We start from the raw sequence: 13,609 nt of genomic DNA on the forward strand, positions 1-13,609 counted from the left end.
AAATTCCTAACATCAGCATGCAGTGCAAGAGCCACTGACACCATAAGTGGACTTTGGCTGTGGCATTCTTGTTTGTTTGCATTCTTTTAATAATTTTAAAGAAATGTACTAACTTCAAATCTTGAGCAGTTCCACTTGCTTTTAAACAGCAAGTGGCTCAGTCCAGATATCAGCTGTTCAGATTTGAAGGGCAATCATACGAAAACTTGAGGTTGTCCGGTAGCTTAGGAATGTTTAGTCTTATTCATGTGTCTATCAGGGATCAAACACCCCAGTTATACAGAGTTACAAACTTTACTCCTTCCATTGTTGTTGTTGTTGTTGTTGTGGTCTTCAGTCCTGAGACTGGTTTGATGCAGCTCTCCATGCTACTCTATCCTGTGCAAGCTTCATCATCTCCCAGTACCTACTGCAACCTACATCCTTCTGAATCTGCTTAGTGTATTGATCTCTTGGTCTCCCTCTACGATTTTTACCCTCCATGCTGCCCTCCAATGCTAAACTTGTGATCCCTTGATGCCTCAAAACATGTCCTACCAACCGATCCCTTCTTCTAGTCAAGTTGTGCCACAAACTTCTCTTCTCCCCAATCCTATTCAGTACCTCCTCATTAGTTACGTGATCTACCCACCTTATCTTCAGCATTCTTCTGTAGCACCACATTTCGAAAGCTTCTATTCTCTTCTTTCCAAACCAGTTATTGTCCATGTTTCACTTCCATACATGGCTACACTCCATACCAATACTTTCAGAAATGACTTCCTGACACTTAAATCTATACTCGAAGTTAACAAATTTCTCTTCTTCAGAAACGCTTTCCTTGCCATTGCCAGTCTACATTCTATATCCTCTCTACTTCGACCATCATCAGTTATTTTACTCCCTAAATAGCAAAACTCCTTTACTACTTTAAGTGTCTCATTTCCTAATCTAATCCCCTCATCATCACCCGATTTAATTTGACCACATTCCATTGTCCTTATTTTGCTTTTGTTGATGTTCATCTAATATCCTCCTTTCAAGACACTGTCCATTCCGTTCAACTGCTCTTCCTAGTCCTTTGCTGTCTCTGACAGAATTACAATGTCATCGGCGAACCTCAAAGTTTTTATTTCTTCTCCATTCATTTTAATACCTACTCCGAATTTTTCTTTTGTTTCCTTTACTGCTTGCTCAATATACAGGTTGAATAACATCAGGGAGAGGCTACAACCCTGTCTCACTCCTTTCCCAACCACTGCTTCCCTTTCGTGCCCCTCGACTCTTATAACTGCCATCTGGTTTCTGTACAAATTGTAAATAGCCTTTCGCTCCTTGTATTTTACCCCTGCCACCTTCCATTATTTAGCCTATATTCCACCATTTACGTGTGGATGTGTAAGTTGGCTGTGATGTACTGTTGACTGCAGTCTGGAGACAGAAGGTGCTAAATTTTTCTTCCAGAATTGGCTATAAAGATACCTAATGCAACTAATATTTACTAAATGTGTAGTTAGGCTCCTTTTGCTGGAAGGACATTTATATCCAGAAACTTGCTGGCTTCTAATGTTATAACCTTAGTACGTAGTTCCACTACAAATTGTGCAAGTTACTTCTGTATTGCAGATCAGTAGAAATTATTACTGCGCAGGTTTCAAAAAAAGGCCTGGTCGAAGCTGCGTTCCACTGTTAATGTTTAACTGCAGTCAAAACATGGCCAATATTAAAGTTCTCTCATTGGTCACTGATTTGGTGATTGTACCATATCAGTATTACCCAGGGATGAAGACAAAATGTTGATTTCGTTACAGAATACAATATTTCTTTCATGATAGTGACTTCCATAGTTGCTTCTGACAAGTTTTTGAGTGCTTGTGAGTTTGTGCACAAATGTCAAAATTACTGAAAAACTAATGTTGGTTTCCTGTGAAATTATTGTTTAGATTATTAGGAAAAACATAGTTCTAAGCAATAGCTTTTATGAACTTGTAGGTTAAGTAGTTTTCTGCACTAACATTTGAACACTCCTACAAGGGGAGCATCTCAAACATGGCCAACCAGTTATGTTCAAATTTGGCACACCACCTAAAATCTAATAATAAGATAACTAACCTCTGTACACCCTATCTAATTTATGTGAAAACCGTCCCTAAAGTTCATGTTTGATGGGGCTGATAGTCATGGGGTCCATATATGCTAATTTTCCTGAGAAATAGAAAAAAGTAAGACTGCCACTCGTGTACGTATCAGCTTAAAGCCATTGCAGAAAACTGTGCTGGCTGAGCAACAGTTAACTTGCCAGAGAAGGTAGAACTGCTGCATTTATGCATGTGTTTTGGTATTTTTATATGATTTTTCCAATAGGAGGATTAATGTGGTGAATAAATAATCAAATCAAACAATGGAAAATCGAGGATGGAATGTAACAATATTATAAAAAGGAAAGTTGCTACTCACCAATAGTGGAGATGCTGAGTCGCAGATAGGCACAATAAAAAGACTGTTCCAAATAAGGTTCCGATCCACGGTCTGATGATTAAACATCTTTCGTCTGACTACAAGTGATACCTCTGTCATCTTCAACCGGATCTGGTGCGATGGAGTCTTTCCATTGCGGTGGTGGGAGAGCACCATCATTCTGGTGCCAAAACCTGATAAAGATCCACTGGATGCGGATAGCTATCGGCCCATTAACCTCACCAACGTTCTCTGTAAGCTGCTGGAACTTCTGGTGCGTTGGATGGGTTGGGTCCTGGAGTCACACGGCCTACTGGCTCCATGTCAGGGCGGCCTCAGCCAGGATTGCCCTACCGTTGATAATCTTGTGTCCCTGGAGTCTGCCATCCGAACAGCCTTTTCCAGACACCAACACCTGATTGCAGTCTTTCTTTACTTGTGTAAAGCATACGGCATGCCCTGGTGACATATCCTTGCCACATCTTATGAGTGGGGTCTCCAGGGCCTGCTCCCGATTTTTATCCAAAACTTCCTGTCACTGTGTACTTTCTGTGTCCAAGTTGGTGCCTCCCATAGTTCCTGTATTCAGGAGAATGGCATTCTGCAGAGCTCTGTATTGAGTGCATCTCTAATTTTAGTGGCCATTGACGGCCTAGCAGCAGCTGTAGGGCCGTCAGTCTCCCCTTCTCTGTATGCGGATGACTTCTGCCATTCGTACTGCTCCTCCAGTACTGGTGTTGGGAGCAGTGCCTACAGGGAGCCATTCACAAGGCTCTAGCCCACAGTTTCCAGTTTTCAGCTGCGAAGTTGTCTCTCATGCACTTCTGTCGGTGTCGCACAGTTCATCTGGAACCTGAACTTTACTCTAATGATGATCAACTCACTGTAATGTAGACATATTGATTCTTAGGACTGGTTTTCGACGCCCAGTTAAGTTCGCTACCTCACCTTCGTCAGCTTAAGCGGATGTACTGGCAGCACCTCAATGCTCTCTGCTGGTTGAGCAACACAAACTGGGCTGCAGATTGCTCTACACTGCTGCAGCTCTACAGAGCCCTTGTTTAATCCTGCCTTGACTATGGGAGTCTGCTTTATGGTTCAGCGGCACTGTCAGCATTGTGTTTGCTCGACTCCGTGCACGACTGTGACATTCGCCTAGCGACTGGAGTTTTTAGAATGACTCTGGTTACCAGAGTCCTGGTGGAGGCCAGAGTCCCTTCATTGCAGATCCGACTTGCACTACTGCTCGCCAGTTACGTTGCACACAGTCCTAGTTCTCAGAAGCATCCGAATTACCGTCTCATTTTTCAACTCATGGCAGTTCATCTCCCGCATCGGCAGCCCAGGTCAGGGCTCACGATTGCGGTTTGCGTGCGATCCCTTCTTTCCGAACTGAAGTCCTTCCCTTTACTGCCTCTACTTGAGGTCCATTCACGTACACCTCGGTCAAAGCTTCGCCTTGACCTTTCACATGGCCCTAAGGACTCAGTTAACCCTGCTGCTCTTCGCTGTCACTTTCTCTCGATTCGTGACGTTTTCCGTGGCTCTGAAGTTGTTTAGACTGATGGCTCGATGGTTGATGGTAATGTTGGTATCGCCCATGTCCACAGAGGCCATATTGAACAGCATTCCTGCAGTGTATTCACTGCAGAGTTTGTGGCCATATCTCGTGCACTTCAGTACATCAGTTCCTGTTCTGGTGAGTCGTTTCTTCTCTGTTCTGACTCCCTGAGCAGCTTACAAGCTATCGACCAGTGCTACCATCGCCGTCCTTTGGTAGCGAACATCCAGGAATCCATCTCTGCCCTGGAATAGTCCTGTCATACAATGGTGTTTGTTTGGACCCCACATGTTGGAATCCAAGGCAATGAACTTGCTGGCAGGCTGGCCAAACAGGATACATGGAAACTGCTCCTGGAGATAAGCATCTCTGAAACTGACCTGCGTTCTTTCTTACGCAGCAAGGAATGGCATAACAGTATGCACACTAAACTGCATGTCATTAAGGAGACTGCGAATGTGTGCAAGTCTTCCCTGTGGGCTTCCCACAGGGAATCAGTTGTCCTTTGTCTGCTCCGCTTTGGCCATCTGTGGCTCACAATGGTTACCTCCTCAGTTGCGAGAACCCACCTCGGTGTTGCTGTGGCTCCCAAATGACAGTCGTCCACCTCTTGCTGGACTGCCCACTTTTAGCCGCTCTGCGGCAGATTTTTTAACTTTCCCAGCACCCTGCCTTCAGTGTTTGGCGACAATGCCTCCACAGCAGCTTTAGTTTTACTTTTTATCCGTGAGAGATGGTTTTATACTTCTCTGTAGGTTTTAGCACATGTCCTTTGTCCGTGTCCTCCACCCTAGTGCTTATGGGGTGGAGGTTTTAATATGTTGCAGAGTGGCTGGCTTTCCGTTTTTATTCTCGTGATTGGCCAACCACCATAATCTGCTTTCATGTTTTACTCTTTTATGTTTCTAGTGTCTCTGTTGTTTTCTTGTCCTCTTTTGTCCCTTTTAGCGTTCGTTGCCTTCCGTTCGTTGTTGTGGTTTTTCCCTTCTTTTCGTTTTGTGTTATATGTTTCGTCAGTTTTATTCTCACACTTGTGGCATTGTTTCATTAGGAACAAGGGACCGATGACCTCGTATAGTTTGGTCCCTTCTCCCGCCTTTAAACCAACCAACCAACCAGCCACACTACTAGCAGCAGCACAAGTGCGTGATTGGAGTGGGGGTAAGGAACTGACTGGGGTGTGGAGGGGGAGGGATAGTAGGGTGTAGGGGTGGCAGACAGTGTAGTGCTGCTAGGGAGTGTGCAGGGATGAGGTGGAGAGGATAGTGCAGTTATGTCCAGTTGGGAGGTTAGACATAGGGGAGGGGAGGGGAGAGGGGCAGTGGAAAAAGGAGAGAAATAGACTGGGTGTGATAGTTGAATGAGGGCTATATACAGCTGGAATGGGAGCAGGGAGGTTGGATGGGTGAGGACGATGACCAATGAAGATTGAGACCAGGAGGGTTACAGGAATGTAGGATATGGTACAGGGAAAGTTCCCACCTGTGCAATTCAGAAAGCTGGTGTTGGTGGGAAAGATCCATATGGTTCAGGCTCTGAAACAGTCGGTAAAATGTCATGTTGGCAGCATGCTCAGCAACCGGGTGGTCCACTAGTTTCTTGGCCTGTTTGTTGGTGGCCATTCATGCAGACAGCTTGTTGGTTGTCACGCCCACATAGAATGCACCACAGTCGTTGCAGCTTAACTTGTAGATCACATGACTGGTTTCGCAGGTAGCCCTGCCTTTGATGGGACAGGTGATGTTCCTGACCAGACTGGAGTAGGTGGTGGTGGGAGGATGTATGAGACAGGTCTTGCATTTAGGTCTATTACAGGGTATGAACCATGAGGTCAGTGTTGGGAGCAGGCATTGTGTAGAGATGGACAAATATATTGTGTAGGTTTGGGGGACAGCGGAATACCATTGTGGGAGGGCAGGACGTCTCTCATTTCAGGGTACAATGAGAGGTAGTTGAAACCCTGGCGGAGAATGTAATTCAGCTGCTCCAATCCTGGATGGTACTGAGTACAGAGTTAAAAGAGAAATGCTCCTCTGTGGCTGGACGGTGGGGCTTGGGGAGGTGGTGGGAGATAGGAAAGACAAGGTACGAGATATTCGTTTTTCTACATGGTTATAGTGCATTTAAAATTAGTTGCGACTTCTGATGTTTTGCTGACTGGATAGGGACATGACCCTGTTGCCCAGATAACACCAGTGGCGAGCCAGATCTCCCTGCCACGCCGCCAGCGGATCGGCTGGTAACGAGCCCCTTTTGCCAGACCATGAATAAACGGCATGCGTTAGATGCATCGATGTTCGTCAGCTCCCGTTGTAATGTGTGTTGGCATTACATTAATAACAGTGCAGTACATCTGAATAAGAGGTTTTCAATAAGAGTATTGTCCGAGAACAGGTTCGTGGGCTGGGAAGATAAAGTTCTGCTGCAAAATATTCCTTGGAATTCTACGGTAGTAATGGATAAAACGCATTACCGCTCTGTTGTGATGCATAAAGCTCCTACAATGCATTGAAGGACAGTAGAATTAGTGAGTACAAAGAAATGTTCCAGCAGATAAAGGTGAACCTAGCATGTATAAGGCGAAGGTAATGAAACTTGTAGTGCTGTAGCCAAAACATCACACTATAGGGTAGATGAACTGGCTAACAGTAAACGGAATAGTTGAATCAGGCTTCCTCTGTATCATGTTCATTAAAATCCCACAGAGTATATGGGCCTAGGTGAAAAGTAATGTGGCAGAAAACAAACAGTAGTTTACGCTCAGTGAGGTTGAAATGCTGACCAAAGAAGCCACTGTAAATCTTGCACAACAGGACTGGTCTTGATATGTCAGTCATACCGAGTCTACAGTTCAGGAGACATTGATTCATGGAGGACTGATGAGTTTTGACGAATACGTAACTTCTCTTCTTGCCATGTTAAAATCTGCTTCTTTTGTCCAAATGCAACAGAGTTCAGAAATATTCATCTCATTAACACTCCATTGCATTTGAAATTGCAACATAATCCTGAAATGGTGTATTATTACACTAACAAGTGAGTGCTAGTCTGGTCAACACTCCATTGCATTTGAAATTGCAACATAATCCTGAAATGGTGTATTATTACACTAACAAGTGAGTGCTAGTCTGGTCAGTAGCTTATGAAACAGCCCATTCTTAGTATAGAAATAAAATTTTAATTTCTTAACTTATATTGTCACAAAACCAATAGCATTTCTCATTTCACCAGCTAGCAATGGCTCTCAATAATTACATTACTTCATTCAAAAGATCTGTAGTCGTTTATTGCGGTAGATATGGAAGTCTATCATATCAATGATATGGCGAAACACTCTCATCTTTGCGTGCTATCATTTGACAAAATCTTGTTTGGATATCTCAGACTATTTATGAGATATGAGGGAGTAATGAATATTTTATTATAGTTTTTTCCCTGACTCTGGAGTTTGTCACAGGGTGCTTTGAATACATTAATTTTTCTTGAAATTGAAAATGCAGTGATTACTTAAAAGTTTAAAGAATAATTCAATATATCATCCACACTTAATATGAAGCAACATGTAACCCATCACACACCAAACACCAATTCATAGCAATACCTATTTTTCGCTGCTAACTAAGAAGTTCTCGCAGTAGTTTTGACAATTAACGAAATGATAGCCAGTTCATCCTGAAGCTGGCGAATTAAACTGTAAGATGTGCGAGAATCAGTTTATTACCGAATAGTTTCTGTAAAAAGTTTGAGAAAGATTGCAGATTTATCAGCTTGCGCGGCTTTCTGTTCACTCTGTCTTGGGAGCCTGACAGGTCCCACACCTAGCAAGGCCTGGCATTATACTGTGGTCACTTGCTGATATGTCCAGGACACACTAGCAACTACGCTTCTCTCCACTTGCTTTGTGCTGAACTGTCAAAGGTTGCAACTTATTTTAAACTCACTATAGGAGGATAATTAGTCTGTGAAGACCTCAGTAAGACCCTTGGTATATTTCGAGAGAGACCGCTCGTCACTGCAGATGTGACGACCACGGGTGGCTAGGCTGTATGGACGGAACTTCTCTGTATGGAGCAGGTGGCAGCCATCAAAGTGAAGGTATTGCTGGTGGCTAGATTTGATATGGATGGTGGTACTAATGTAGCTATCTTTGAGGTGGTAAACATCCAGGAAGGTGGCTTGTTGGGTTGAGAAGGACCAGGTGAAGTAAATGGGTGTTCTAACTCTTAATCCAGATTGCAAAGATGTCGTCAATGAATCTGAACCAGGTGAGTGGTTTAGATTCGATGTGTATGGGAAGGATTCCTCTCGATGGCTCATGAATAGGTCAGCATAGGATGGTGCCTATAGCTGTACCCCAGGTTTGTTAGTAGGTAATGCCTTCAAAGGAGAAGAAATTGTGGTTGAGGATATATTTGGTCATGGCGACTAGAAAGGAGGTTGTTGGTTTGGAATCCATCGGGCATTGGGATAAGTTGTGTTCAATAGCGGTATAATAACAATAATGTCGTGTGACGAGGGCCCCCCGTCGGGTAGACCGCTTGCCTGGTGAAAGTCTTTAGATTTGACGCCACTTCAGCGACTTGCATGCCGATGGGGATGAGTAGAGAGGTGGACTCTGGGGAGAGGTTTTGGTATGGGCCCAAGGATTTGAGCAGTGACTGGAGATTCTGTTGAACTTCTGGAATGGGGTCACTGTGGCAAAGTTTGTAGGTGGATGTATCTGACAACTGGCAGTCCTTCTTCCAGGTAATCCTTGTGGTTCAAAACAAGTGGTGGAGCCTTTGTCTTCAGGTAGGATTATAAGGTTGGGATCAGTTTTTAGATGGACTGTGATTCTTGTTGGTTTGCATGTTGATGGACTTGGGGAATGATGGTGAGGCAAGGTTCGTCGTTAAGAAATTCTGGAAAGTTAACAGGGGTGGTTTGGAGGCAGTGGGGGTAGATCACAGTTGGGTGGAGAAGTGAACGGTGTTAGGCAGGGTGCTACATTGGTCTTTGGTTGAGTCTGATTGGTAGGTTTGATGGTGAAAAAGTGTTTCCACTGTAGGGACCAGGAGGAGGAGAGATTTCAATATGGAAGAATAACAAGTACAGTAATGAAAGTTCTGGCTGAATGTGAATAATTTAGGAGTAAATGAGGCCACACAATGAACAGTAGTTTTTGACGGGCATACAAAAAAGAATGAAAGCTTTGCTAGATTTCTGAAGATATCAGTGTTAGAGTGCATGCATGTGCGCACGCACTGCCAATGGTACACGGATTGTTTTTGAGAGATAGCAAAGTTTTCATTCTTTCTTTTGCACCTGGTATTTGATGACGTGTCTCCATGACTTGTAAATTATTTATAAGAATAACAAGGAGGTAGATAAAGTTCTAAACACCAGTAGTTATTGACTATTTTAATCCTGGTTGCTTCTCAGTCTCGCTCTTAACATACCTTCACATTCCTTCGAACATCTGGATTAATAGTACTTAGCGTGTAAATGTCAGGAGAAAATAAATGTACAGCACCAAGAAGATGCAATGAATGCAGTTCTTAAGCAACTAGTTCTTTAAATTTTAAAATTTCGTTTTGGGAATTAATTTTGATGCCTACCCTCCATAAGCTGCTGAAAAAATGGGTGCTAAAAGTTTGACTGATGCTGTGGACTATAATTGTCAACTTGGTTACACAATTCCTGTTGGTTTCCAAAAGCAAGTTGCTGTTACAAAGCCTTCAATAACAGCTGTCTGTTGTACTTTGATAAAATCAAATCAGCAGTCCTCAGTTTAATCGTATTGAGGATTGTGTGTGTGTGTGTGTGTGTGTGTGTGTGTGTGTTTATTTTGGAAAGTCTTCTTTAGCAATTTATCTGCTTGATAGCTTGATAATTTACATTGTAGGAACAGGTTTGATGCATATACCACAAGGCAGTGCACTGTAAGTACTGAAAATAGAACAAACTTGCACTTTCATAAATGTTTAGCCATAGATTACTAAATTTATTTCTGCCAGCATATGAAGAAACCTACAGAATGCATGTAGTAATTGCATAGGTTTTCGGCTTCCCAGCCATTGGCTGTTAGTACTTTCCTCGAACGGGGCTTGATTTTAGGAGTAAAAGTTCCTATTTAATTGGGTATGATGAACATCAGCTGATGTTTTCTCAGAAATGGGCAAAAATTGGGCCTTCTTTGAAGTCAAAAATGGACTCCATTGGTTGGCAATTTGAGATCCCCTGGCCTTAGTGTGGTATGCTGTGTTGAAATAAGTCTTGTTACAAGTTAGCAAAAAAGTGTTGCAATAGGCCTGGTCGAAGCTGCATTTGAATTTTAATGTCAGATGGCAGTCAAAACATGGCCAATATAAAAATTTCTCCCATTGGTCACTGATTTGGTGATTGTATCATGTCAGTATTACCCAGGGATGAAAACAAAAATTAATTTGTCAAGCAGTTTTCTTCATAGTTTAAGGAAACTTCAGTGTCTTCTGCAGTTGAATTTTCAGTGATTTTTAATCATTTATGAATACAAAGGTTGTAAAGATTTATTGGTTTCCTGTGACTGTCAGTTTGATAGTTCTTCATATGTAACATGCTATGTTGGGGTAGACAGAAGCGTCCGATCCCATGCGTCGGCTTTGACCCGTGACGTAAGGGTGTTGTCGTGTGTGACGTCATGACGGCGCGGAGTTTGGTTTGAGTGTGGCTGTCTCCAGTTCTGTTTTATCTTATTTTATTTACTTTTCTGATCTGTTCGTTCTATCTCGTGAGATTTTTAAATTTAAAAACACTTATTACTTATTTTAATTATCTGTTTCCTCGAATTTCTGTTTTAGTTTATTATATTTATCTTTCTGATCTGTTCATTCTGTCCCGTGAGATTTTTTTTTTTTTAAAAAAGACAAAAAACACTAATCAGCTACTGAAGCATCTTTATCTTCTATGGGTTGCAGGGGGACCCCTGGGGAGGTGGGTGGGTATTCATGCATGGCTGTCTTCACTTACACGTTGTAGCTACGCAAGGCGTCTAAATTTGTTTATATTTAGTTTGCCCCCCACCCAAAACACCCCATTTCCCGCGCTTGTCCCGTTAGTGTCATTAGGCGTCTTGTGGAAAGTGTGTGTGTGTGTTTTTGTTTCCGCCATATTTGTGACGTCATGGGTCAAAGCAGACGGGTGGGATCGGACGCTTCCGTATTTCCCTATGTTGGAAGGAGTGTATGTGATAATCTTTCCTGTTCCAAAATCACTTGGCAACAAAACTGTGACTGAGGAGATTCATTGTATATGTTGTAATTGTGCTCATTGTGATATGGTTGTGGTTTTTAGGTATATCACAAGTTGTCACTTTCTCTGTACATAATTTCAACAACTTCCCTAGTTATGCTGATCAAGTGTCAAGTGCAAATATCCTTACTCACTATTCAGTCTCCAATCAAATAGAGAACTGTAAATTGTCACCAAAGTTTTCCAATGCTGTTGAACAATAATGCATTTGAATTTCTGCAAACTTTTATTGTTGGGCAACACCAAGAAAAATATTGAGGGAGAAGTCACGGTGATCAGTGTTTGGTTAGTTGTAACAGCAAGAAATGAGTGTGCCTGACAAGACAGCTTGGGAAGTTATTGAAGTGATCTCACTGCAAATGCAGAAACTTGTAAATCATAAATTTCACTGAGAATCCCAGAAAGACTACAATTATGTAGTATGTAGCAGAGTTCTTTAAATTAAAAACTGCCTCCTGCCTGCCATTGACAAAAAGTGTAAATATGATCCCATTCCAAATTTCACTGTGGAAAAAGATCTTGTAGGTGCAATCGGATGGGAGTATTTTCTGCTTCCCTGGATTAATATTTTAATTTTATATTGTTCTTAAAAAGCTCTTTAAAGTGTGTTCTTTTACATTTATGGGGTGAAGCACAAAATGCCTTCACCTAAAATAACTTTAAGCTGAGTGGAGACATTTGTTTTATATAGTTAATTATGCAAATCACGATGCGAAGCACGTTCCATGAGATTGAGCGGAGAGCACCTAGAGGCAGGTCAGGGTCAGATGCGCAAAAACCGTTGTACCATGTGACACTCGGCCAATCATGCACCAATGACATTCTTGTCTTCGTTGCATGTGGGTCATGCTTTGCTCGGAAGTTCTGTTCATTGCAGTCAGTGTTGCGTGCTGAGTGGTGACTGCCTTCATATTGTTCATTATGAGTGATGGTAAGCAATCATGCCAAGTGCTGCACAAACAAGCAAGAAAAATAGTGTTCCCTATGTAGCGATACTTTGAGACAGTCTTCCACTGAATCCACACTGGCGCAGGGCATGGGTCGTGCCGTTGCCAAATTCCAGGAGCAGACAGCTGAGACCTGTGGTGTTGGTTTGAGGAATGTCCAGGGAATGTCCAGCGAAGCTGAGACGTCTGTGCATGCCTGCGGCTCAGCTGTTTTCAAATCACCAGGGAAGCAACACAACTGCAGAAAAGAAGTGGGTGAGCTAGACGATTTTGCGAAAAATGTTTCGTGGCACATAGTGTTCTGCATGTATGCTAAGACGAGTATCCAACAGCAGAGAAACTAGTTCCGCATACGAAAGAAGCTGAAAATTTTAACAAAAGGAAAAGGACCATGTTGAGGATTCTGAAAGACATGGGGGTTCAGGTATCAGAAAACAATGATGGTAGGAAATCATTAATGAAACGAAATGATATTGTTGCTGCAGGGACTGTGTTTTTGAGAACAATGCAGGAGATCAGAGAAGGTGGCAAATCACAAATTTATTACTTAGATAAAACTTTCGTTAATCAGAACCACACCAGGGCTATGTGCTGGAAAATGAGTGATGGCTATGGTGGAGTAAAAGTTCCTGTTGGTAAGGGTAATAGAATTATAGTTCTTCATGTCGGATCAGCAGATACTGGCTTTATTCCCCAGGATAATCTGATTGTTAAGGTCTTAAAGGCTAAGACTTCTGAAGATTACCGCTCTGAAATGCCGTACAGCGTCTTCAAAAGGTGGTTTACTCAACAGTTGTTGCCGCATATTCCTGTGTCTCCAGTTATAGTTGTGGACAATGCGAGCAACCACTTGGTGAAAGTGAACAAACCTCCAAATATGCACTCCAAAAAGACAGACATTGTTGCATGGTTATCATCTAATGGAATACTTTGTAACTTGTCACATGCCTGAGCAGAATTTCTGGTTCTTAACAACGCAAGCCTGCAGACATAGTTTGAGGTAGATAAAATTGCAAAGTGGTATGGACACTGTATCATTAGATTACTCCCAGACCATTGCTATTACAACCCAGTTAAGTTGGTATGGGCTCGGTTCAAAGCATATATTGCGGAAAAGAATAATAAATACAAAATTGCAGATGTGAGAGACTTGCGCATGATGCAATAGACAACATCTCAACATCTGCATGGGCAGCTTGCTTAAGACACACAGAAAAGCTGCAATATGTAGGTTACAACAGGGAAATTGGCAGGGACTTGATTATGGAACCATTTGTCATAAATCTTGCGTAGTCAGATTAGTCTACGTTAGACAGCGAAGACGATGGCGTGGATTTGTTGCCCTCGAAGTGGCAGGCCTCGTGTGAGTGATGCAACTGTTAATCTTGTTCTGTAA

At 42.5% G+C, this 13,609-nt stretch overlaps 1 protein-coding gene and 2 non-coding genes across 3 annotated transcripts in view; all 3 read left to right on the plus strand.

The window, feature by feature from the left end:
• Positions 1 to 13,609, plus strand: part of LOC124545424 (40S ribosomal protein S4) — a 32,939-nt gene that overhangs the window by 5,800 nt on the left and 13,530 nt on the right. The gene's annotated exons all lie outside the window — the stretch shown is intronic.
• Positions 1,639 to 1,773, plus strand: LOC124546279. The gene has a single exon (XR_006967684.1). It is a non-coding gene; the product is annotated as a small nucleolar RNA SNORA16B/SNORA16A family (small nucleolar RNA).
• Positions 10,281 to 10,416, plus strand: LOC124546278. Its single transcript, XR_006967683.1, has one exon. It is a non-coding gene; the product is annotated as a small nucleolar RNA SNORA16B/SNORA16A family (small nucleolar RNA).

The sequence above is a fragment of the Schistocerca americana genome, chromosome 8 (genome assembly GCF_021461395.2).
Source record: "Schistocerca americana isolate TAMUIC-IGC-003095 chromosome 8, iqSchAmer2.1, whole genome shotgun sequence".
NCBI classification, from domain to species: Eukaryota; Metazoa; Arthropoda; class Insecta; order Orthoptera; family Acrididae; genus Schistocerca; species Schistocerca americana.